This window comes from Anser cygnoides, chromosome 10 (assembly GCF_040182565.1).
Source record: "Anser cygnoides isolate HZ-2024a breed goose chromosome 10, Taihu_goose_T2T_genome, whole genome shotgun sequence".
Taxonomy (NCBI): domain Eukaryota; kingdom Metazoa; phylum Chordata; class Aves; order Anseriformes; family Anatidae; genus Anser; species Anser cygnoides.
This window is the reverse complement of record NC_089882.1, coordinates 20106428-20131379: the sequence shown is the minus strand read 5'-3', so window position 1 is coordinate 20131379 and position 24952 is coordinate 20106428. Positions and strand designations below refer to the sequence as shown.

Sequence of the window (24952 nt, the reverse complement as noted above, 5' to 3'; positions counted from 1 at the left end):
GCAGTGTGTGCGGAGAGCAGGAACCGTGCTGCTCCCCAGCCTATTTCTGGGACCTGAGAAGGGTTTGATGCCCGGGATCTACGCCTGACCCCGTTTTCTTTCAAGTTCACTCTACTCTGTTGAAAAGGCCGTTTAGGCAAGTTCCAAAGGAACTGTGCAAATGTAATACGTGAGCTGAAATTGTAACTCAACCTTCAAATACGTTCTCAACAAGCTGGAAACGCGGACCGGCGCTTGGCGCTTGCAAACCCAGGCTCCGTTCGGGGCTAAGAGCACTCCGGCACATTTAAGGCTAAACGAAAGAAAACAAAACACTCCCCGCCCTGGAAATAACTTTTATTGGGACGAGGTGAAGCCCTCCGCCGGAACGAGGGCGCGGAGCCGCGGGGAGCGCCCCGCAGCCCCCAGCCCCGCCTTTCTCCTCCCGTCCGCGGGCAGGGGCGCACCCGCAGATGGCAAAGCTCCGAGGGCTCAAAGCTCTCGGGCAGCGGCGAGAAACGAAGCGCCCCGACCGCCACCGGCACGGCGGCAACAGGCGGCCGCCCGCCACCGCCCTGCTCCCGGCGGGATTCACCTCACGGCCCCCGCCCCGCGCCCCGCGCCCCGCCTCGCCTCAGGGAGCCGCCGCGGCGGGGAAGGCTGCAAGGCTGGAAGTTGGCACGCTAGACGCGCACAGCCTACCTGCCGCCGTGGCGGAGGAAGGTGAGGGTGAGGATGAGGTGCTGCCGCTAACGCCGCCAACAGGGCCGAGCCGCCGGCGCTGCCCTCGCCGAGCGCCGGTAATGTTCATTTGAAGCTCGGCGCCCGCCGCTCCCTCCCCGCGCAGCAGCGGCCGCGCAGCAGCGGGGCCGGGTCCGCGCCGCCCCTGCCCGCCCTCACTCCGCCCCTGAGGAGAGGGAGCGCTGGGGGGGCAACGGCTGCCAACGGCCCCCCTCAGCCGCCCCCCTGAGCCCCCTAAACCCCTGCGTGGAGGCGGCCCCGCTCACCGACTCGCCCCTGCCCCCTCGTCCGCCCCAGGCAGAGCCGCCGCGGGGCTCCGCTCCCTCGCGGCTCGGCGATTGCCGGATTCCCCCCGGCTGAGTTACCGAAAGTTGAATAGAGAAGTCAAGAACCGCGAGTCTGGGGTCTGCTTGACACACTGACCGCTCTCCAACCATGTTTTTCGGTGTTTCTACGTGGAAAGTTGTTTCAAACAGGAGAGCTTAGAACCGTGTTTTGGAAATGCTGAGACAGCTATGCTTCCAAACTTCTCCCAAAACCTCAAAGTGTACGAAAAGAAATGGTCAGGATCACCCCCTTCCTGGGAGGAAGGGGAGAAAGAAAACAGTGAAGCTGAAAGCACCCCTTTCAGCACGACACCTTCTCACTGTAGGATTTCCAGTCAGAAATCCCCGGCCAGCTCACCCCGGAGGGCATCTTCACCGGTGGGGACACAAGCCGGCGAGGTCACCGCGGTGGGGACACGCTGGATCCACGCTGCCTTGTCCCACAGCTTGCAGAGCAGATGCTCTCCTGTGTCCCACCAAGGACAGCCACAGACAGCCGTTAGTGTTAACAGCTAGAAGAAAAGACATTGGGCTTTCCCAGGTAGCTGCCTGAAATGAGTGAGTGGTGGTGACAAATGGTCAGAGGATTGAACCAAAAGAACGTTCTCTAGAGAGTTTTTCAAGACAAACTGGTTTCTCTGGCTGCAGGATTAAAGTACTCATTTTTGTTTTAAAGGAGTCAATCCCATATCCCGTCCTGTACAGTTCCTGCACTAAAACACAGCTCCTGTAAGTACCTGCTAACATCTGTTGGCTACATGTAACTGTTGGTACACAAAACTGGCAACAGAAACAGCAATGTGCATTGTAGTGTCCATTTGACAAGTCAGGAAGACCTGGCCCTCTTTTCCTCCCAAGCAGGCCCTGGAGGTGGTTTTTTTTTGTTGTTGTTGTTTGTTTGTTTGTTTTTGTTATTATTTACTATTTATGTGGGTTATGAACCCACACCATTTTTTTTTCCTGTTTTCTTAATTTCTACATTGTTCTTTGTGAAGTTAAGTATTACGCGTGAAATAACGTTTAACACATGCTCATCACATAGCAATACAAACAAACACTTATGTTTACTACTAGAAATTGCAGGTAGAGAGGATACATCTCACAAAATGGCTAATTGCCATTTTGAAACCCAACTAGTTATGAATAGGTTGCCAGATTGCTCAGAATCGTGAATGATTTTCTTGTGAATTTTAATGTAGAAAATGTTAGCAGACTTTAACACTGTTGCTCATTAATTACAGGGAATACTTATGCTAGGGCTATACATTTCTTTTTACATGAAAGTTACAACTTTGCAGAATAACTCAGCATTAGGGAAATAAATTCTGTGGCAAATTCCATTAACAGCCAACACTGTGCAGAGCAACCTAGCACAGTTGTTTCCAAATTGTTGTTTGTGAGCTGGTCACTGCATGCGATCTGCATTTCAGTGCAATTTTATTAGGACAGGAGATCTCAAGATCACCTTGATGCAGTTTGCTCAGGTTATGATCCCTGAGACTTTTGGAAAGTTAAAAGTACCCTACTAAAAAAAATGTGCTTGGGAACAGGTACCATAGTATCACAGAGCCAAAATGCTAGCCCGTACTTCCTTCCCTTCTGACCCATCCTTCCAATCTACAGCTTTCCTGACTACATCCCTTGAAAGGAAGAAGTCTGTAATTTGTTTTGGAGGCAGTCATAATCTCTAACTATTTAAGATTTAGTTGCTAGGAAAGCTGTGACAGAGTCCGGTGGAAAGTTCTGCTTAATACTGTATGTCATGCTATAGTTCATGGACTTCTGCTACTGCTCCGTCATCATAACCCAGAGATTTGGGGGGCTGCAGTTATACTGACTCACAAGGCACACAGACTTGTCCAAGCTAAAATTGAAGTATCAAGTCTAGTCTAACCAGCCAGTATACACCATGGATTTTAGTTCAGACTGCACAAGCTTGTGGTGCTCTTGACACTTGATAGCTATACTGCTCTTGGTACCTACACATAAAGATATCCGTCTCTCCACTGAACTTACTATCTGATTTGTAATGCTGTTGTATCCTGCAGAATGCCTTATAAACATCTAAGAAAATGGAGCTTCTGTTTAAAGATCTTGTGGGGGAGGAAAACTGTGAGGTTTTCCCTGAGTTTCCTACAGATTATTTATAAATGTGCTAGGCTTCGCCTGCTTTGTTGGCAAGCTGGTGATTCAGAAGCACATACCTAGAGGAATCCATTAAATGTCTGGTTCCTGGATGCACAGAACCTGTCCCCACAGGAGTGTGACTGACCACTGACACCCCTGAAGTACACATTGGGTGGGCATGGGCTTGGCTGCATGGGAAAACATATTCTAACACAGGCATTTCTGGGAGGAAGAAGGGAGTAAATCTGGAGTGTCTCGGTGCCTAATCAATTCAGAAAACAGGCCGGAGATTTACATGCAGGACAGGCATTCCAGTGGGACTGAACTGCCACTTCCTGGAATTTGGCATAACCTGGCTGATCTGGAGGGTCTAAGTGTGCATTTGGCAAGAAATGTTATGAAGCAACGTCTTAGCAATCTAATAAAGCCGGTATTGGGGGGGGGGGGGGGGGGGGGGGGGGGGTTCTGTTGAAGGCTGAAACCTTGAACATATGATAGTTCAATTGAGAAAACCGAAAATTAGTTTAAACTGGAAGCTGCTATCTGCAGTCCTGAAGGAAGAAGACAGTTACATTGATAAGTACAAAGCAAGTCAGTACTTGTTTTGGCAGGTTTAAGAGCTATTGCTGTCACTGTGTTCGCACCAGTTTTAATACTGCTAAACCTTACAAGCTACGGTGTTATATTTTTAATGCTGTTCTAGATAACACAAAGAACAGATGGTTGCTCTGATCATTCTATATGTCAACTGATTAAACAATTCCAGAGTGTAATCTTTCAAAAATGTAACATTTATACTGAGTTGTTGTTTTTTTTTTTTCCCAAAAAAAATATATCCTTGTGGTCAGCATTTTCTTTTTCTTTCCTTCTTTCTTTCTGTTCTTGTTATTTTTTATATTAGAGCTTTTGACGGCTAGATATCAGGTAACAACTAACTTACACCAAATAGAGAGAAGGCTTCTGGTTATTACCTTTTTGGTTATAAGTCACCAGTTCTCAAAAGCTAGAAAAGGTTATGGCTAGCCAGGACTAGGATAAAAAATGTAATTACACAGGTGTTGCACAGTGTTACCTTACTTGCTGAACAGAAAGATGGGTGAAATGTTGGTACTGGATCAGCTGAATTCTGGTTCTGACTAGAATTTTTAATGCAAGATCCCATAGCGTCCTATCTGTACTAGCTAACCTAAGTCTAACTCACATTTTCCTCACCCAGTTCTTATCCGAGTAGTAATTTTCAAGTACTCGCCAGTGTTCCAGTTGACTTTTTCAGAGAATCTTCTTGCTGTTTCTCATTGCATGGAACAATGTGTTCTGATGAGTAGGTGCTGCGCTCACTCTTGAAAGTGGCCAAGTTGCAGAGGTTAAAGCAGGGCCACCCTCATTTGAACTCAATTGCTTGAGTGTAATTTTGCACAGCACTCAGACAATGTTTTATCAAGAGGTCTTGGAGTCTTTGGGATAAAACATGCTATTATGATCATAATTTGCTATTAATTATCTGTTGATTAAAACAAGCAGGAGTGTGTGTAACTACTGAAATTACCCCTATCCCCATCCATGGGGTCAAAGTGCAGAGAAAAATTTATATCATTTCAACAAACTTGGTTTTGATTTGGAAATACTTAGATGTTACAATTTAACTTGTGCTCCTTATGCCTTGTTCAAGAATGAAGTGGAGAAGCTGTGAAAACAGAAAGGTCTTGCTGCCATTGCTCAGTAAGTTGCTGTCCAAGCTGCAGTGCATTTCTGGCCTGCGAAATCAATAGTCTGTCTGAAAAATCCTCTTGTGCAAACCACAATACAGAAACTGTTTGGCAACACCACAACTGTTAAGGTGACAGCAAGGCATACAGCAACCTGCTGTAATGAAGGAAAGGACTTAGTTGCTTTTTAAATCTGGTTAGTCAAACTTCCCTAGGTAGTACTATGGAGATTGCTGCCTTGAAGTATCTCTGTCACCAGCAACCTCAGCGCTGTGAGTGTTGGCTTTGAAGGACCAGACAGCTTCTGCAGGCTTAGACAGTTTAGGGCCTCATCCAAAGTACCCTGAACTCAGTGGGAAAAACTTTCTCATTGACTTTGATGATGGTCTTTGGAGCAGGTCCCTGATAATAATTACATTGGAGCCTAGCCATAGTGATTGCTATTAGAGCTAGGATTTGGCCTTGACAGATGATGATAAATAATCTAATGATTATTATAGCACTTATTTTTGCATTTCTATAGCATTAAAAGGCATTCATAATGTTTCATTATATTTTTACATCACAAAGAAAGAAAGTTGGCTTGAATTGTGTTTTAAAAAATAGCTTACATCTGTCTTGGCTCTCAAGACTAGTTGTTGGACTTTGATAACATCTGGAAGAGAAAGAAAACTATTGCATACAAGGACAGATACTAAGTATAGCAGGGACAAAAAGATTTGAGTCTCTCATCACAGCATTCAAATAAAGGAGAAAAGAGACTATAGAAGCCTTGTATGGCTGAGGAAGTACCAAAAGCCAGTTTCATCAGGGACAATAGACGTGAAGATGGTGGCAGTGCCAACATTTCCTGTCATCCAAAAAAGTTTTCAAAATCTCTTTCTTCAACACACAGTGCTTCAAACCATCAGAAATCCTACCATTAAGACTGATCTTTAGAGTTCATTGATAACAGCTAAAGAGAGATTATTTTAAAATTGCAATTAACATCATTTTCATACTGCAAACCGTGTCAAATTCACCTGAGGAGCCATGATTTCCCCCCCCACACACACTCCAGAGCAATGTACTGGGTGCTTTTCTGGAAAGAACAGTACCTTGCTGTCTAAGAAAACCTCCCGTCACACAGAAACACATTATCTCACACAGCCTAGCACATGGTGATATTTCATATGGCTCCTGTGCTACTTTGCTGCAACAGCACAAATCCCAGGACGAGATGGAAGTTCACAGACTGTATGGGTGGAGTACAGTGTGAACTCACTCCCCTACTCTATGGGAAGAAAAAAGCAGTTCCTCAGGGCTTTTTCACATCTAAACTGCTACTTAAGTTATCAGTGTAGAGCACAAAGGAACAAGCGAGACCTTACACCTTACTTCTCAGTAGAGGCATGCAAAACACATTGCTTGAAATATGTGGATTTCTGATTACTGGCCACTTGTGCAAGGACTTTGGCATGTGCATACCATTCTAGTGTATTGCAAATGTTGTTTCTCCTTTACAAAATATCTTTCAGAATTGACTGTTTCAGATTTTGAGAATTTGAGAAATCCCGAGGACTTTGTACTCAATTCATTGATCGCTACACTCTTGAGGGTTTCTGGATCTTTTTTTGTGGGAAATGTGCTTAGAAATGCACCAGGTCAATTGAATGAGTTCTTTTATACTGCGTAATTGAATCTCATTAGCACGTTTCTCCTGTTTGTGCAACTGACATCTTGCTGTGTTGAAGCAGTGTGAGTTGTTGAGCAGAATCTTAAGCTTTGTGTTTATACTGCTTGGTTTGAAAGAGGTTTGCTTTCTTAGTAATACAGAGGGGAATCAAGCTCTGTAAAGATGGCTGTATAAGCACAAGATCCGTCCTTCAAACACTCTTGAACAGGCTTAGAAAGGTCCAATAGCAAAGTAGCACCATTATAGTTTTCCTCTGTCAATAAGTATGTTCTTCCCTATGAGAAGAACTTCTTACACTTCATATACTTCTACGTACCTAAGCCCTCATTTCTTCATAGTGTTCCTTAAAGACAAAGGTAGTGTTTGCCCAATACATCAGGATTACCTGACTAGTCTGCCTACAGATTTTATACCTCAAGAAGTTAGACATCAATACAGAAAAAGAAAGTCACCTGAAGAATCTGGATTCCCAACAGCCACTTGTTTCAGTGGTGCTGTGCTTTGCAGTTTGATAGCATGTCCCTTTAAATTACCTAGAAGATTTTGCTTTCACTTCTAAATCGATTTGGCTCTTTCCTCAGTCTTTATACCTAATGCAATGAACATCAAAAGGCAACTAGTTCCCTTGGAGCAACACCAGCCTATGGCTACTACAGTGCTGGAACTGTGCCATGGGAGGTGCTGTGGTTCAGATAAAGCAAAACTAGAGTCTGGCTGTTGTGGTGCAAGCATTCTTGTTCCTTTCACAAGAGTAAGAAAGAACGTTAAGCCCCAGTGTTCTGGCCATATTCCAGCCTGCGTAATTACATTCTGCCTGCCCTATATTTCCCCTGCAGCTGTAATTGTTCTTCATTTCCTACCCAAATTGTTGTGTGGGATTGCTCTATGCTGTTGAAAATTGCCTCATTTCACTCTCCAGGGTGGGCAGCCTTAGTGTAGAGGTTAAGGTAATCCAACTCTACAGTGTCTGAGTTGTAGAACCATGCTGGGCTCTTGCAAGATGAAGAATGGTAGAGGCATACATATAGATGTAACTAAATATCCAGGGCTTGGGTGCTTTTTTCTGAGGAAAGCCTTGTGAGTAAGGCATGAGAGGAAAGATTGGTAAGCTCCATTGATCCCAGTTTGTAGGGTGGAAATTCCACAGCAAAAGTCACAATTCTGAATAAGCGAGGACCACATTCCACTGGCACTTACAAAGTTTCTGCTTGATTTGTAGAAAATACTAGCTATAGGTTTGGTTTTTTTTTCCTACCTTGTGTGATCTCTGTGTAAGGAAGTCCCATAAAGTAGGGCTATAGAAAGCACAACAAAGATAAGAGCAGATACTTGCCACTTCATGCAGCTTAAGAGAACAGCTGTCCAGTTAACATGACTTTGAATTTGAGATTTGATTTATGTGAGAGAGATCCACAAGGGAGGAAGAGACTTCAGCAGCTGGAAAAGTATTTTGATTGCATTCTGATTAATTTCCTGGGGAGAGGGTAATATACTATCATTTTGGAAAAATGTACTCAAGAATTTTTTGTCCTCTTCTGAAGTTTTCAAAGCTGTATCTTTGAAAATAAATAAAATTCCTCCATAACGAATTTTCAGTTGTAATTTATTTTGCCACCTAACTCTAACTCTAAATTTGATATTTGTAGCCCACTAAGAAAACATTTTATAAATAACCTGTGATGATGTTCTTTTCAATTGGCCATGGGTGCCTGATAAATAGGAGACCCCTTGCAAAAGCATTTCTAAAGTCAATTTTAGCTGGCGGAACTGTAGGGAGAAGGAAGAAATCAATTAAGCAGATAAAAAAATGTTTTTCTCTAGGAAAACAAGTAGACATTAATTATTCCTGTTTTGACTTGTATTCTACTGATGATGATGATTGCACGCTCCTATTAGCACAGTATTTCACTTATCTATATAAATTTATCCAAAAGACATTTCACATGTCAAAAAAAGAGAAACCAAACTAAACACCGTGTGTGTGCACACTCAGACACATACACTTCCCAGTAAATGTTAGTGTTGAAAGCACATTGGAAGACAGCACTGCTTTTCTTATGTGTGCTGAGAAAATCAATTTTTAAAAGTCTGTTTATAATTTCCTCATGGCCACACACTCCTATCTTGTAGCAGTGGCTGGCAAAGCAGCAGCAAATTTGAAAAGGACATCTCTCTTCCCCCTGCTGCTTTGTCAGCCCAACTTGGGAACAAGCTAGTGGTGTAAAAAGAATGTCTGGTACAGATATGTGAGTAATTTTTCTAAAGTGGCACCAGTATCTTATTTGAGGGTAAGAGTATTTTGACCAAATACTGGTCAAATGTGTGGGTCTGAGCCTGCGTAGACTTTTGGAATATGGCCCATCTGTTTGACAGCTGTGTGACTGGCTTACACGTGCACAGTAATTCTGCCTGGTGCTTCTGGAAAGCGCTGGTTCTTGTGCATGGGTATGTGGCAGCGGTGCAGGGCAATTCTGACACACATCACTAATGCTAGGAAACAGCCTATGCCCGCATGGATTTCTACGTATCCTTCTAATGCGTGAGGAGTTCAGGATGAAGACAACTTGTATCTCCTTTCTCCAATAACCCTTGAAATCCCATTCAAAAAGTGTCCTCAAATCCCAGGCAAGGCAGCTTGTTTGAGCGGAACCCATAAACATACCCAGGGAGCTGCAGGTATTTGTCAGTCTGTTTTGGTACAATGCTCTTTGCTAAACTTGGTAGACTTTTCCAGTCTGTTAGGAAAATGATGCAGTAGATCTTAATGTGCTTTCTCTCACTCTTTCTTCAAAGAGTAAAGTACCTTTCAGCACTCACCGGTCTTTGTCTCCTGTAGACAGCCTAGAGGAGAGGTGTAGTCTCACAATCCCAGAAAGGCCTCTGCCCTGCTTTCTCACAACCAGACAGCAGCTTCTCTTAGTCCTTCATGGAGACATGCACACAAACTCTTTAATTTTCTTGCCCTTTGCAGGGTAGTCAGTACCATACAGCAGATGCACAGCTGTAGCATCCTCTTAATCCACCAGGCTTCTATGAATGAATGAAGCTGTAAAGTCAACCTTGTTTAAGCAGTCTTAAAATGCTTCCAAGTTCATCCATAAGCATTTTAAATATGTCCTATGACCTCCCTTGTGTGCCCATGATATGACCACATCATCCTCACCCACAACAGCCAAGCCACTTGTGTTACAGAGTTCCAACACCGTGCTACTCATACGACAGATTCCTAGAAATTATGGTGTGCATTTTTATCAAAGTGATGCTGTTTGACATTCCTCTCTCTTGTTATTAACAATCGTATGTTCACTTGCCACTCTCTAAACTATGCTTCTACAATACCAATGAAAATGCCTGAATGTTTATTAATTGCCACCCTGCAGGTTGGCCAGCTTTCTTGATCTTGTGAGCTACAACAGCACAGTTTTTACATGGCCATCAACCACATATAACATCATAGATATCTCAAGGGCCATGTGGAAGGAGACTTCAAAAGAAGGTCACAGGTGAAATGTGACATTGCTTTCCAGCAGTCTCAGCTATCCATTGCTGCAAATCAGAAAATAATTTCTTTCTAGGAAATGCTGAGCAGCTGTGCTCTGAAAGCCAGTTTAGTCTTTTAAGTTGGAAACCCAAGATCACTATGTTCTCTTGAAAAACTTTCCTGTGTTTTTTTAGAAAGAGCAACAACAAGTTGTAGTCAGTGTGACAAATGACTGTAGAGTATCCATTTACCTCTCTCTTGCAGGACATATTTGATGACTTCCACAAATTCAGATTCAATGTAGCTGTTGGAAATTATTTGAAGAATTCAGAGTGCAACTTATTAAAAGTCATTTATAGTAGGAAAATAGAAGTGTTGTCACCATACTAAAGAGACTGCCAATGTGAAGATCATTTCTGTTTTGCTCTGATAAGAACTGTTAAAATAAAGGTAAGAGATAAATTGAAACCTAAGCTGATAACATAAATTAGCTATTCATGCAAAGAAAAAGTATCATAACAGGAACTTACTTAGAAATATGCTTGAGATTCCAGACTGTTCTCAGGTGTTGATGGGATGGCTTAAAATTCTCATATGAGACCAATTTGTTTTAAGATTGATAACCGAGGTAGAACAACGTGGTTCTGTTTTTGAAAGTCAAATAATTTAGGATTGATCCTGTCCTCAGATGTTTAGCATGGTACATCTTATCTGTAATTGTGTGTACCCTTTACAGTGGGTAGGAAAATACAATAGTCTTGTGACTCCAAAAGATCTTGTAACTGCAATTACATCCTTGGAAGGATGAGTGAAGGGAGAGAAGATAGCAAAGCTGTTTATGCTAACACCTGCTTGCTTCATGTGGCAGCAGAGAACAGATTCAAACTGAACATAAATTATAGTACATATAACGTATCTGGCTTCCACTATCCGGTGATGGTTGGAGTTCAGAAGCATTTTAGCTCTTTTAAAATCTTTTTGGTTTGATGTGATCTTAATTTTCTAGTGACTTTCCTCCATTCTCCTGTTTGCTTACCTCTTCATCAGTCATAAAAGCAAGACTTGGCAAGTGCAAATGCTCTCTGATAAGATTAAGTAACGTTAAACACCTGCTCCTCTTGGTTATTGTCTGGAGAAGTTTATTAACACTTTCTAAAAAGACTGTTCAGTGTGTTTCTGGTGGATGATGTCAAATGCCAGCTGTCAAGATGTCTAGTCCCATAACATAATAATGATGAATCCTATTCAACCTCCTCTAAAATCAAACAAATGAGTCAGTCTCCCTTTTTCCAGTGGCTAACCTGGGACCTTTACTTTTAGTTTCTGCTGGAATCAACAGGCTAAAGAAGTATTGTACTTTTCTTTTATGCTTTGGACAAGGATATTTCACAGAGCACAAGTATTAACTAAATTTCTACTGTAGTGTTCATAAGACTTTCGGCATTGACTTCAGAGTGGCAGCATTAGACAAAGAATATCACTCAGATTGCATTAGCGGCTACAGTATTCAGAGAGTCATAGAATCATTAGGGTTGGAAAAGACCTGCAAGATCATCTAGTCCAACCATCCCCCTACCACCAATATTACCCACTAAACCATGTCCCTAAGTACCACATCTAACCTTCTGCCCAGAGCCACAATTCACAGTCCTGAGGTAGGTTTGTCATTCTGAATTGCTGCTAGCAGCTGTCTTAATTTTACTGCCAGGCTTAGAAGAAGTCATCACATAAGACAGCACACAAGCTCTTTTTTTTTTTTTTTGTTCAGAAGGGCACACTTTTCTATGTGAGCATTATTGTGTGGCAGATAATGTCTGTCAAGACATAGGTGATGGCAGTTTCTTAAAAAAAAATGTAGCAAGATTCATAATCTCATTTGTAAGAGGTGTCAGTGAAGGAGCTTTTATTCAATTCTTAGTGCTTCTTACATTTTTAACTTGAGCTCTGGACCTGGAGGTGAGAGATGTAAGAACCCTGGAAACATTTGCGAATATCTGCAATTAGTGACAGGCAGTTAATATTTCTACTCGTGATTTGAGCTTTCTCTTGTGTACTAGACTATTTGAAGTGTCAAATGGAATTCATGATAGGAAAATCAAAGGAGAATTTTCATATCTATTTTATTGCTAGAAAATATCCTCAGTTCACCTCAGATTAAGGAATCCTTTGGGCATTAATGAAACCTTAAGTATTTGATGAAAGAAACCAGAGGCTTTTAGATAGGGTTGCTGAATGCCCCTCCCTAGGGAAAACTGTCCTGCAGCTAGGTCCATCCAACACCACCATCTGTGGTAAGGAATGGCAGTCTCCACTGAGTGAGTTAGTGAAATCACATTTTAGATAAGGTTTCCACAAATATCCTGCTGTTCCTATTGCTGTTAAGCAGCAGTTGCAATTTTAATACTCTGCTTTAGCTTCCTTTATTTTGCCATCATATGAATTAACTGTCCTTAGATAAGAAATTTGGAACTGGACCTACTTAATTCTATTTCCCCTTCTCTGACCTCAGTATCTGCATGCATGAATGCACTCACAGGAATTGTGATGGGAAAATAAATGTAGTAAGGTGGTAGTTTCAAAGAAACATCATTGAGGTTGATAGTGTTTTTACTGGTTGTCAGAAGCTTGTGAATTCCTCTCCAGGTGATGACAGGAAGAAATGTTTTAAGCAAAGTATATGGCTGGAACAGTAGACTGCAAGAACAGTACCAGAGGGGGGAAAAACGTAGCCTCAATGTGACCCACCTGAGGGTTGTAAGCAAAGGCACAGGAACCTTAAAATACTTAGAATTACCATAGTGAGAAAATATCATGTGGAGGAGGACGTCTAGAATCACAAGACATAATAATAAAGAGCTATTATATAGTACTGACAGTCACTGTCATTTGAAACAATAGCAATTATAAGCTTATAACTAAAGGTGTTTTACCAATGCAAAGGTCACGTCCGTATTTGTTGTACATTCTGTATAACACCTCTAAAGATGCCTTGGAAGCTGTTCTGACAATTGTACTTGGACAATATTCCTGAGGCAAAAGAGAAATGCCCAAGACCGTGCAAGTACTTACCCATTCAGGAGGATGGTGTCCTGATTACACAGAGTATTAGAAATGATGATCTTTATTCAGATGCTTCAGCATTGCATGGCTTCCCTTGAGGGATCATTCCCTAGTTAGCATCTCCTGGAAGAAATGTAGAGCTATGCAATTAGATAACGCAAACAAGTTAGAGAATTACAGTTTCTAAGTGTACTGTCTCTTGCAGAACTGGTGAAGGCATTCTGATTCAGGTTTGGCGAGATGCGAGACAGTTTTCCATTAAAATAAGTTCCAAATGCTGAAATCAAAATTGGAAATTTTCAAAGCTGTCTGGGAAGAGCAGTTGGCCACCTACTATTCACATTAATGGATTTTTTTTTTTAAAGCAGATTATGTAATTTTCTACCTTGAAAGTTTTGACTGGAGTACATCAAAAGGATAAGAAAGCTAGTGGTGCTTCATCCATCCCTTTGAATATAGGATCGAATGCCTAATAGTGATCTGTCATTTGAAATCCATTACAAAATCTCATTTTATATCTAAATACCAAGTTAGCGCTCAATTATATGGTCTGAAACTCTTTGAGAAAGGAGAGAGCCCTAGCTTTATTTCAAGCAAGGCAAGTTTGGGGACATTTTGTCTAAAAAAGGAAACATTCCCTAAGCTCGGTGTTTTTGAGCTGCCAGTCTAAATGACTTTGTTTCTCTCCATTACCAAGAGATCCATACAAGTAAAATGCAAATTGTGTACACACCAGCAAGGCATCAAGACTACCTGGAGTCCTTAACACCCAGTGCATAGGGCCAGTCTCAGCAGCCCTTTGGGCCCCAAAATGCTCATCATGGGCACTGAGGGTGCTGAACTTGAGTCTGTACAGGGCTTAGGCTCTAAGATAACCTATAAGATAGGTGATGAGTAACAATGGGTAGTAAAATGCAGAATTAGGGGAAATCTTACCTGTTCCAATGGGATGTTCATACCGATCAAAGCTGCTTTAATGTTATTCTTGTGAATTGCTTCTTTGGGAGTTGTTGCTGCCCAACCCTCCCAAATTAGCTCTCCAGGAAAACGTACTGCCATGTTATTAGAAGTTTAGAGACTTATTCAGATACTCAGATTCTTTAGCTGTTGGGACACTGAAGTATTGGAGAGACTGGAAGATATGAAAGCATGTTACTTGAAAATAAGCAATGGATTGTGCTTTGTGCTTTCTTCTTTTCCTAATTATTTAGGAAAAAGGAGTAAATCTAGCAGCATGTGTAGCAAACTCAAGTTGGAGAATACTATCAAGGCAGAAACAATCGAGGTGTGCTTGGGGTATCTAGGAAGCTGTCAGCATGGGTGCCAGAAACCATGCCTTATCTTTCCTGCCACTGCCATCCATGCTTACTAGATTAGGCTAAATGAGGTAAATGCCAACAGGAGCTTATGCCTTTGTTTCCTGTGCAAGCATACGATCGTTACATTAAAGATGCAGGGCCTCACCATACCCAACAGAGGAGAGGGAAAGATGCTTGAGAAAATGAGAAACATGATAAAATTATGTCATATCCATCCCTGAAATACCAAATGTTAAACCAGGCATAAGCCATATCAGACAAAGCAGCCTATTACATTAGAGATACCAGACATCACCACTGAAATAAAGACACCTGATTTTAATTACACTATTCAAGAAGAGAGGCTCAATTTATTCACAGAAGGACCTTGAGACACTGATGAGACAGCTCATGAACTGCTCGTTTGTTTGTTCTTCCTTGCTTCTCCTACCCTGGGCAGTCCTGCAGGCTGACATGGAGAGTAGAAAGGGGTAATGTGGGTATTTAGCTTGCTTGACTTTTTGTTGCTTTTTGTTTGTTTTGGTTTTGTTTTGTGATTTTTTTTATTTTTTTTATTTTTAATACCTCTGCAATTTTGGGCTGGCTGAGAGTTCTTCAGCTAGCTGAAGAGACAGTGAAAGCTAGGATGGCAACTGGCATCTTAAAAGATGTGTTGTGATAGGTTTTCCCCCACTTTTTCATCACAAGGTGTCTTCCAGGTCTTTTAAAGGGCTCCTAGAATCAGTAACGTAAGCTCTGGGGGTTATAACCATGCTTAAAACAAGTTAGAAAACAAAATTCTGCTGTATTCGCTGTTGAACATTCATCTCAATGTCCCCTTGTATGTAGGGGACTAACAAGAATATTTTTTTTTTCTTCTACTTTAAATGTAAAGTAAAGTAGAATATTTATAGAAGAATAAAAACCTTAAAATCTAATCACAATGTCAGTAATGTAAATTTTGATAACTGAAGAAATGTGTTTTAAAACACACCATGTATCACGTAGAAGTTTGCTTTCATGATCTTCTCTACAGAATAAAAAGACTGTACTTTTTAGTGACTGTACTCAAAGAAGTGCAAGTGTTATTTCTCCAATGACAAATATTTTATATTGGTTAATTACATTTAGAAAATAGCTTGTGTGGCAGTGCTTTTACAGCAAGTGATGATCTTCAAAGATATGCCCTTGCTGGAGGGAAGGTGAAAGTGTGGTTTAACTAAATTTGTAATCTCATTTTAAGAGATTTGTATTCAAATTTACATAAGTTAGTTTTTAAAGTCTGCTTCCTTGATCAAATTGTTTACATTGTAAGTACAGCATATAATAATGGTACAGTTGGAAAGCCCATGTACTGGTCAGCAATGGGACATGTTAGATAAAATCAGGATGCCCTAGGTAGGCAGTTCTGATATTGTAGCATGCTGAATTATCAGCTAAAACTCATGAAATTTCACACTTTGTGTAAAGTCTAATTTGCTTTTACGTACACTTGAGACAGGAAAAAAAATATGTAAAAAAAAAAAAAAAAAGAATTATTCTGCGAGTTATTGAAAAACACCTGAAAGAAAGGTGGTCATTGGTCTCAGACAGCACAGGTTCGTGAGAGGAAGGTACTGTTTAACCAACTAAATTTCCTTTTACGTTGCCAATCTAGTTGACCAAGGGAAGCCAGTTGTAGTCTTCTGCATTTCAGCAAGCTTTCAATACTGTTTCTCACAGTATCATTCTGGATGTATGTCCAGCATATGTCCAGCATACAGCTAGACAAATACACAATATGATGGGTGAACAATTGGCTGACGGGTCAGGTTCAAAGGGTTATAGTAAATGGGTTACATCAGGCTGGTGGACAGTCTTTGGTGGGGTTCCCCAGGGCTCCATTTGAGGGCCAGTTCTCTTCAATGTTTTCATAAATTACTTGAATGAAGGACTTGAAGGTATACTAGGTAAATTTGCATACAACACTCAATTGGGAGGAGCGGTTGACTCCATCAGAGGCAGAGAGGCCTTGCAGAGAGATCTGGACAAATCAGAGGGCTGGGCAATCACCAAGCACATGAAGTTCATCAAGAGCAAGTGTTGGATTCTGTACCTGGGAAGGGGCAACCAAAGGTATGCATACAAACAGGGGGATGGGAGGCTGGAGAGCAGCCCTGAAGAAAGGGATCCAAAACTTTTGGTCAATGGCAAGCTGAATATGAGTCAGCAGCAAAAAAGGCCAACTGTACCCTGGGGTGCATCAGGCACAGCACTGCTAGCCAGTCAAGGGAGGGGATAGTCCTGCTCTGCTCTGGTGTGGCCTCGCCTCAAGCACTATGTGCAGTTTTGGGTGCCACAGTGTGAGAAGGACAGGAATTTCTTTAATCAGACAAGATTTTATTTTTTTTCCCTGATATGCCAATATCAAAGCAGCCAAGCACAACTCTAGAAGGTACAATTTTACTATGAAATGCTTTGGAGTGCAGATGTGGTTTTAATATCTACTATTTGATGAAAAACACCTAGTCTTAATTTTCTGCTGACTAACATGAGAGAAAACTCTGTTCTAAATTGTAGATTGATTGGAAGTGTTTTTCAACAGAACCAATAAGCTCTCTCCTGAGCTTATTTTCTTTTCCAGGTCTTGCCTCATGCTGTCAGTATTGTCCTATTGTTCATCAGGAAGATGCAAACTTATGCTTTTATATGAAAAAAATTATTGTCTTACAATTTCCATATACTATCTATATTGACAAATGATGATCAACTTCCTGCCAACATAAGGTTATTTTTAGAATTACTTGATACTGTTTGGAATGAGCAGAAGGAGGTGATTGAACTAGAGTAACTGATCTGTTGATTTGGCCTCTGATGATGATTCTGGTATACCTAAGGTACCATAACTGGTGCTGGGAAATAGACCAAGGCTTATGATTACAAACTTCAGTGAGAGCACAGGCTTGGATACGAGGGCCATCCTATCAGCAGCAGAAGCTTCTTTGCATTTAATATTTCCACACAATCTCTGGCTTTCTGTTTGGGAGAGTAACAGGGCTGCTATCAGCTCTGGCTCTCCTTCCATCTCATGTTGAGAATATAATAGCACGACGACATTTATATCATATCTCTCCCTGTTTATCCATACCAGCTGGTCAGGGGAGAAAAGGAAGGGATATGAGGAGTTACTCTGTGTAACAGGTATCTACACTTAACTGGGAGTCTCATCTGCCTCTTCTGGGGCAGTCTGCCTCTCACAACAGGCCCTAGCTACTAGGATGAGTCTGTAGCAGCTCTATGGAGTTTGGCCATAGGGACATGCATTTCCATTAAAGTTTAACAGAATATTTAGCTTTGATCCAGTACTGCAACCTTTCATTCAGGAGACTCAACTTCACCAAAGAGGTTTGTCTGTTTGGCTCAGATGGAAAGCAGCAGTGTGGAAGGGTTTGATGTCTGAAGATGAGAGGTGACTGCTGCTAGTGTGGGAGTGAAAAAACAAAGCCAGGAAGAACAAGCAGATGCTAACAGAGATTCACTGCTAAATCTATGTAGGAGCTCAGGAAAAATGAATGTAGACCTTTCTAAAGTTTAGAGAGCTCCATCAGAAACTGGGAAATGCCATTAGATATATATATATTTATAAATACATATATAAATGTTCAGTCACAAAATCTTAAATAGTACAAGAACTGCCTAGAAGTATGCCCTTCACCTTTGGGAGCATGCGAATGACAGAAGAGGAAAGGAAATGCCTATTTACATGTGCATTGCAGTTCATAGCAACATACCTCAGTAAAAAGGCCTCATGCTCAAAGTACTCATTCATGATTCTCGTATCATGCTGGATATTGCTCTAGAGAGAGGAAAAGACTTCCCTGTGATATACTGCAGCACTAACATTCTCTGATCACAGCTGGTGATTTGATTGTTCTCAAAGATACAAAGCTCTTTAATTCAGCTATAGGTGGTTCTGTTGTTGACAAATTAAAAATTGCCACTTGACTCTTACAATATCATGTCTTAGCTATGTCCCGAGGCTGTGACTGCCATAGGATCTCAGACTATGCAATGCCTTTGCTGTATGTTTTTATTCTCCTTAGATCCATTTCCAGCTTGTTTAAGCCTCTTCCAAATGAAAGCTATCATCACATTTTACCAACGTTTATGTATTATTTTGGAACACTGATAATTTTTGCTAAATTGAATTGTTATACAGAATATGAAAGACTGTGCCTGCTGAAAAAGATAGTTTGACAAAATCAACCCACTTTTCTTGAATGTTGTTTTGATGAAAGAAGTACTAACACTGTGGAAATGTCATTTTCGTACAGAAATATCCTTTTATTACTGTTTGTTGTAGCAGAAGAGGCCTAAACACATGAATAAGGCAAGGCATGCTGGGACACAATATCTTTTATTAGACCAGATGATGCATCTGGAAAGGAGTCAAAGAACGTTGCTGTTTCAGACCTGAAGCAGAAGCTGCATGTCCCCAAACCTGACTTGTTTACCAATAATAGCAGCTGGTATAATAAAATTTACTGCTTTTTCTTCCAAACCTTGCCTAGATTTTTATTTTGCAATTTGCAATGACTTGCTGCTTTGAGTTCTGTTTTTTCTAGGGAAGTTAGAATATAGGCATTTTTAAAAAGTCAAATTCAAAATGTGATTTTCAAAATTTGAGGATTTTGTTCTATTTAGAAATATAGCCAAAACTTTGAAATCTCATTATCTTTCAGAACATAAGTTGTAATTCCTTCTCCTTTCACATCATTACCTGATGTCTTAGCGAGAGAATTTCTAAGACCATCTTTGATGCATATTTACTGGAACTAGGTCCAGTAAAGGATGCTAAGAGTCTAGTCTGTAGATAACAGTATTAGCTCTGTTAAAAGAGCTGAGTCCAACAGCAGGGAGATGGAATGACCCTCACGCACCTCGAAGGAATGCTCTTACTTGGGGCTATCAGAGTGGCCCTGGACAAATGGTAGGAAAAGCGAAGTGGATAGTTAGGCCATACAGTCTGTTAATCCCAAGGTACCAGGTAAGACCTTTGAATGTAGTGTCCCAAGTTGGTCCGTAAAGTTATTCCCCTAACAGCAGTGTTACACAAAGTCAGCTTGACCCTTTGAAGCAGAACATGAAGATGGAAGAAAGTTGGAGGAGCTTTAAAGAGAAGGAATATGTAGTAGGCCTGTTTAGTTCAGCAACACTTTCTTAAACTTAGCACTTAATGAGAGAGTTCACTGATGTTCCGTTGTGTAACAGAGTTGTAATGCAGTAGTGGGATGTTGCCTTTGAAATAATGAAATGCTGCATGGCAATGAAAGGATACTTTTGCCATAGTAGGGGACTGTTTACGTAACGGGGGGATGAGAGGGACCCTATTTGCTTAATGGTAGGGTGCTGCTTGTGTAGTGATATGACTGTTTTGATAGTGGAGGAGACTGCAAAGTGCTGGTAAGATTTAAGAAACCCCAGCTGCTAAGTGACTTTGTTTTTGTTCTCATTCTTTTTACTGAGACATGGAGTGAGAAGGTCTAACCTTTTGTTCCAGTTGCATTTTTTACATTTTATGTTGTTTTGTATTATGTTTAACAAACTGCTGGCATCTGGAGTCACAGCAGTCCTTGGCCCTGAAGCACTGTTTCCATTACCACTTAGACCCCCTCTTTGCCTTTTTATTTGCACAATAATACAACACCCTAATTCTGTATCCCTCTGTGCAATAGCTTAGTCTCATGAAACCAATATCAGTATGTCCTACGCAGTCTTCTGGTCCTTTAATTTATTTTGCCATAAGCATAATCGATTGACAAGGCATTTATGATAACGCCTTACAGCATTATCAGCAGGTTTCTCCCTCTTCAAGGACTTAATTCAGAAGTTACTTTGATATATATAGAATCATAGAATGGTTTGAGCTGGAAGGAACCTTTAAAGATCCTCTAGTTCCAAACTCCCAGCCATAGGCAGGGATACCTTCCACTTGATCAGGCTGCCAGATGGATAGATAAAACCCTCATAATAGATTTATATTTTGCCTATTTTGGTATGTTATCCTGGTCAGATCCCATTCCTTAGGCTCAATCCAGCTAAATTTTATAACCCTGTATTGTACAGACTGGGAAAAGGAGGCAACGAGGAATTAAAAAGACATGGCAAAGTCTACAGCAGAGTCCCTGTTTTAATTCTTATTCAGATTCTTATGACCATTTCTCTTTCCCAGGTACATGAGGACATGGTTGAGTTCTGTCTGGATAGAAATGGCAGAATCTCCACATTCTTACATGAGTTCTCCAGCAAATGCAACATCAACCTTTTCTTGCTAATTATGGTTTTTAAAAAACCTTTCACTTACCCTTTTAAAATAACCTCTTCACCTTAGATCTATGTCTTTGGATTTTTAAGTAACACAAAAGTTCATTTTAAGGAGCCAACAAACTATGAATGTGCACAGGCTGAAGAGATTAAGTCATTGCAAACGTAAAGACCAGGATCCTGGAAAAGAACATGAGGAGGAGTTGGAATTTAAGCATCTGTATGGGGGAGAAGCTGTGTTCTGGGCACAGCTGGGAAGGCAGGAGAATCATAGAATCATCCAGGTTGGAAAAGACCTTCAAGATCACTAAGTTCAACCATCAACCTGATCTACAGAGTCCCATTGCTAAACCACAACCCTTAGTGACACACCCACACGTCTCCAGCACCTCAAGGAATGGGGACTGCACTGCTTCCCTGGGCAGCCTGTTCCAGTGCTTCACCATGTTCTCTGTGAAGAAATTCTTCCAATCTAAACCTCTCCTGGTGCAACTTGAGATCGTTTCTTTGTGTTTTATCCCTAGTCACCTGAGAAAAGACACTGACCGCTTCCTTGCTGCAATCTCCTTTCAGGTAGTTGTAGAGAGTGATTACAGTCTCCCTTTAGCTTCCTTTTCTCCAGACTAAACAACCCCAATTCCCTCAGCCAGTCCTCATAAGCCTCGTTTTCTACTCCCTTCACCAGCTTTATTGCTCTTCTCTGCATGCATTCAAGTAACTCAATGCCCTTGTAGTAAGGGGCCCCAAACTGAACACTGTATTCAAGGTGTGGTATCACCAGTGCCACATACGAGCGGGACAATCTCCCCCCTGTCCTGCTTGCCACACACTTGCTGACACAGGCCAGGATGCCAAACCATCTGTCACTAATCATACAGCCCTGCTAGACAGCATATTATACATAGGGTCAGCTCTACATGGTGTCTCTGCCAAATTGTGAGGGAAATTACAATAGCCAGGGGCTGCCAGGGTGCGGGTATATTGCAGGGATCCCTGTGTCCAAGCACCAGAGAGTTCCTAACCCAGAGGGCAAGATCCTCTGGTTGTATGTGTGCTCAGTTCTAAGCCTTAGGCACATGCATACCTGCAGATCTGAAATCCAAAGGTCCTGAAGGGACTGCTTTCCATGCGTGGATCAGAACTCTTCCTCTATTTCCTCCTGAACCCTCAGAGCACCAAAGTAGATGACTCAAAGAGGAAAAAGAGTAAAACAATTCTGTTAGTTGCAATAATGTGTAATTCAGACTACTTGGGTTGTTTTCCTCTTCCCTGAAATGCTGTATACCCAGAAGGACTTGGTCATTAGTATGAAGTGACTGAATTACTCCTACATGTTAGTTCTTTTGGAAGCAGTAAGTTTCTGTGCCCTTCACATTGGCATAAACTGATGCATGACATCTTTATCCCTTGGAGACAGAGCTAGAGTCAGATTTTAATACTAAAGCCATCATTTTGATTTCCCTCCATTCTACCAGCAAGAGCAAGTTTTAGATTTTGTTTGTTGGATTGGTAAATACATGCAGGTTTTACAGCTCAAGGTACATCGTATCTGTTCTAAACACAGGTCAGAGATGCCGAAGTTAGACAATATAATTCTCCCAGATTGGAAACGGAGACATGGGCAGGCAAAGTAAGCTACAGCAAATGAGAGCAAAGATCAAATAGACCTCAAAGTAATCCACTCAGCATTGCTAGCTAGTAACACTGAAGGTACAGGTCTCTTCAAAGGATAATCCACTGCTTGTGTTTCCCTAAAACAACAACAGAAAACAACTCTTGCTGTTTCTTTCATTTTCTGCTTCCCCAGCTGCTTTTTGGAATAGTTCTGAATTCATTTTAGGCATTTGCAATGCATTTCCCCAGGTGCACCTGCAGTTCCAGAATCTCTCACAGCTTTCTAGAGGCAACATTGTCTTACAGTGAATTCATCCTCTCCTTTACTACTATCATGTATTACTCCTGAGAGCTTTGATATTTACTTTCTGTGAACAAGCACACATCACTGGAAAAAAAATTATGCCAAAGCGTTTTCACACATTGTGTCAGGAAGAACAAGTGATACCATGCAGCTGCAACAGTGATGCTGGCAGTTTGACCATGGCATATCTGAGAAGAGATTGTTTTTTAAACTAGCAGACCACAAAATAATAAGAATCAACTCATGAAATCCAAAATTGGATGGGAGATTATCACAATATTCCCTCTGGTCCAATAAATGTAATAGAATTTACAGCGTAATAGAATCAATGACAAGTACATAACTCAATGCAGCAGGATTCTCACATCTGATTTGTGGAAAGATGTAAAAAAGTGTACCGACAGCTAAGTCTGAGAAATGGTGCTCTTCAATGTCTATTTCACTGGAAAACGGGGAGTCTAAAATGATGCTTATTTTGTTTAATTAGATTTTTGAAAGCAGCATTAATTTTTGAGGTTTACACATTTCATTTTTGTTAGTAGAGGAATGTCTATAAATAAATACTGAATTATTTTTCATGCTATTTCTTTTATATTGTTATTGGGCTTTTGCCATTCTTTTTTTTCTGTGGGGAAAAGTCACCGTCTTTCACCTCCAGAATGAAATTAATGTGAGCAAAGAGCAGGTCATTGTCTTTTGATGCATAAATCACTGCCCTTTTTTTCAGATCTGCTATGGTTTTATGTACAGAATTTTATTCTTAGAATGGTAGTGACAGAAATTAAACCATAAATTCAGCTGAAAAAACTCTTTGCCATTAGAGACTGTAATCTGAGTCCATTTTTGTGTCTATTCGTTCCACCATACAAATTTGTTAGACATGTACTTATTCTCACACCTGATCAGTTGTGTATGCAGAAATAAAAAACAACCCACCAAAAGAAAACAAAGAAAACCAAGGCTGGAACAGCAGTCGTAACTTTACAAACAAAAAACAACAACTGCAAAGCAAATTTTTCCCTAATTGTGTCATTATCATTTGTAAGTACTATGAAATTGCACCTTACAGCAATGATGTTTGGTTTCAGGTAGTTGTTTTTCTTTTTTTTTTTTTTTTTTTTTTTGTGCTGGTGAATTACAAGCGTTTTTGCTGCAATAATGACAGATGGCAAACAAATGAGGGATAAACTAACCTGCTAAATAATATGACATGAAATTTAGCATTTAAATTCCCATCTGGAAAGCTTCTACACTCAAATAGTCTTCTGGGGTTTGGGTGTGGATTTACTTGAAGTACTGCACATTTCTGGGTCTGTAATGTAATTTTAAGTCCCTGGCAATAGGCTGAGGCACACACATGACTGCTCAACTGATATCAAAGCCTCAGGGACCACAGAAGGTAGCAATTACATACCCTCACAGGGTGCTCATTGCCTGGGGGTTTTAGACAGTATTATTGCAGAAAGCTGCACAGCACACTGCTTAATAGCCATTTCCTGAAAGCTATCAGCACTGATACTGTTATCATATTCTGATTTCAATTCTCCTTGAAATTTCATGACTTACTATTCCCTTTTCCTTTACTGTAAGCAATTTAGATACGCTTGAAAATAACACAAATCCTGGTTACTCTTCCCATAAAACCATTATGTTCTGTGCTAATCTAATCAACATGTATATTGACATAAGCACTCTACTCCTAATGGCTCCATGGAAATCATAAATGCTCAACACATCACCTGCCGAGTTATTCTGGGATATACCAACAGTAACATACAAAAACAATAGATCTGACTTTTTTGAAGGAAATGCAAGTTATTTGTAAATATAGTGATACAATGTATTATCTCACAATCTCCAATTATCATTGCTAATATCCACGGCTCTGTATCTGTAGTTTTCAAACTTAAACTCTATTTTATATATCAAGATTATATTTCATGATATGAAAGTCGTGCACGACTTTCCTTTTGGTAACGGAATATGTTCAGACATATTCCTCCTAAGTTTTTCATAACTATTTGGAAAAAACCATCAACCAATACACTATTTAACACACACAAACGTGCATGAACACCCATACACATAGAACATGAACATTTCCGTAATGCTTGGCTTAACCACATTCTCTCTCTTCTCCCCCCCCACCTTTTTTTTTTTTTTTAATTGAAACAAAAAAACAATAAGTGAGCACAGTGGACCAAAATCCATTTACCCTTATCCTCTAGCAAAAACTCCATATCCACTAGCACTCAACTTAGAAAAAATATGTTTTAATACCTGATATGTTTTAATTAGGTTGGACTTGGCATTGTATTTACATTTTGAATTTAATGTC

The 24952-nt window shown here is 40.8% G+C and overlaps 1 protein-coding gene and 1 long non-coding RNA gene across 2 annotated transcripts in view; one reads left to right on the top strand and one right to left on the bottom strand.

Moving 5' to 3' along the window:
* SLC6A1 (solute carrier family 6 member 1) overlaps positions 1–840 on the bottom strand; it is a 59582-nt gene extending 58742 nt beyond the window's left edge. The window contains exon 1 of the mRNA XM_048051892.2: positions 682–840. The gene's annotated coding sequence lies outside the window, so the exon portion shown is untranslated. The remainder of the gene's footprint in view (positions 1–681) is intronic.
* An 800-nt stretch (positions 841–1640) lies between these two features.
* LOC136791619 (uncharacterized) overlaps positions 1641–24952 on the top strand; it is a 38907-nt gene continuing 15595 nt past the window's right edge. The window contains exon 1 of the long non-coding RNA XR_010833978.1: positions 1641–1775. This is a non-coding gene — a long non-coding RNA (uncharacterized lncRNA). The remainder of the gene's footprint in view (positions 1776–24952) is intronic.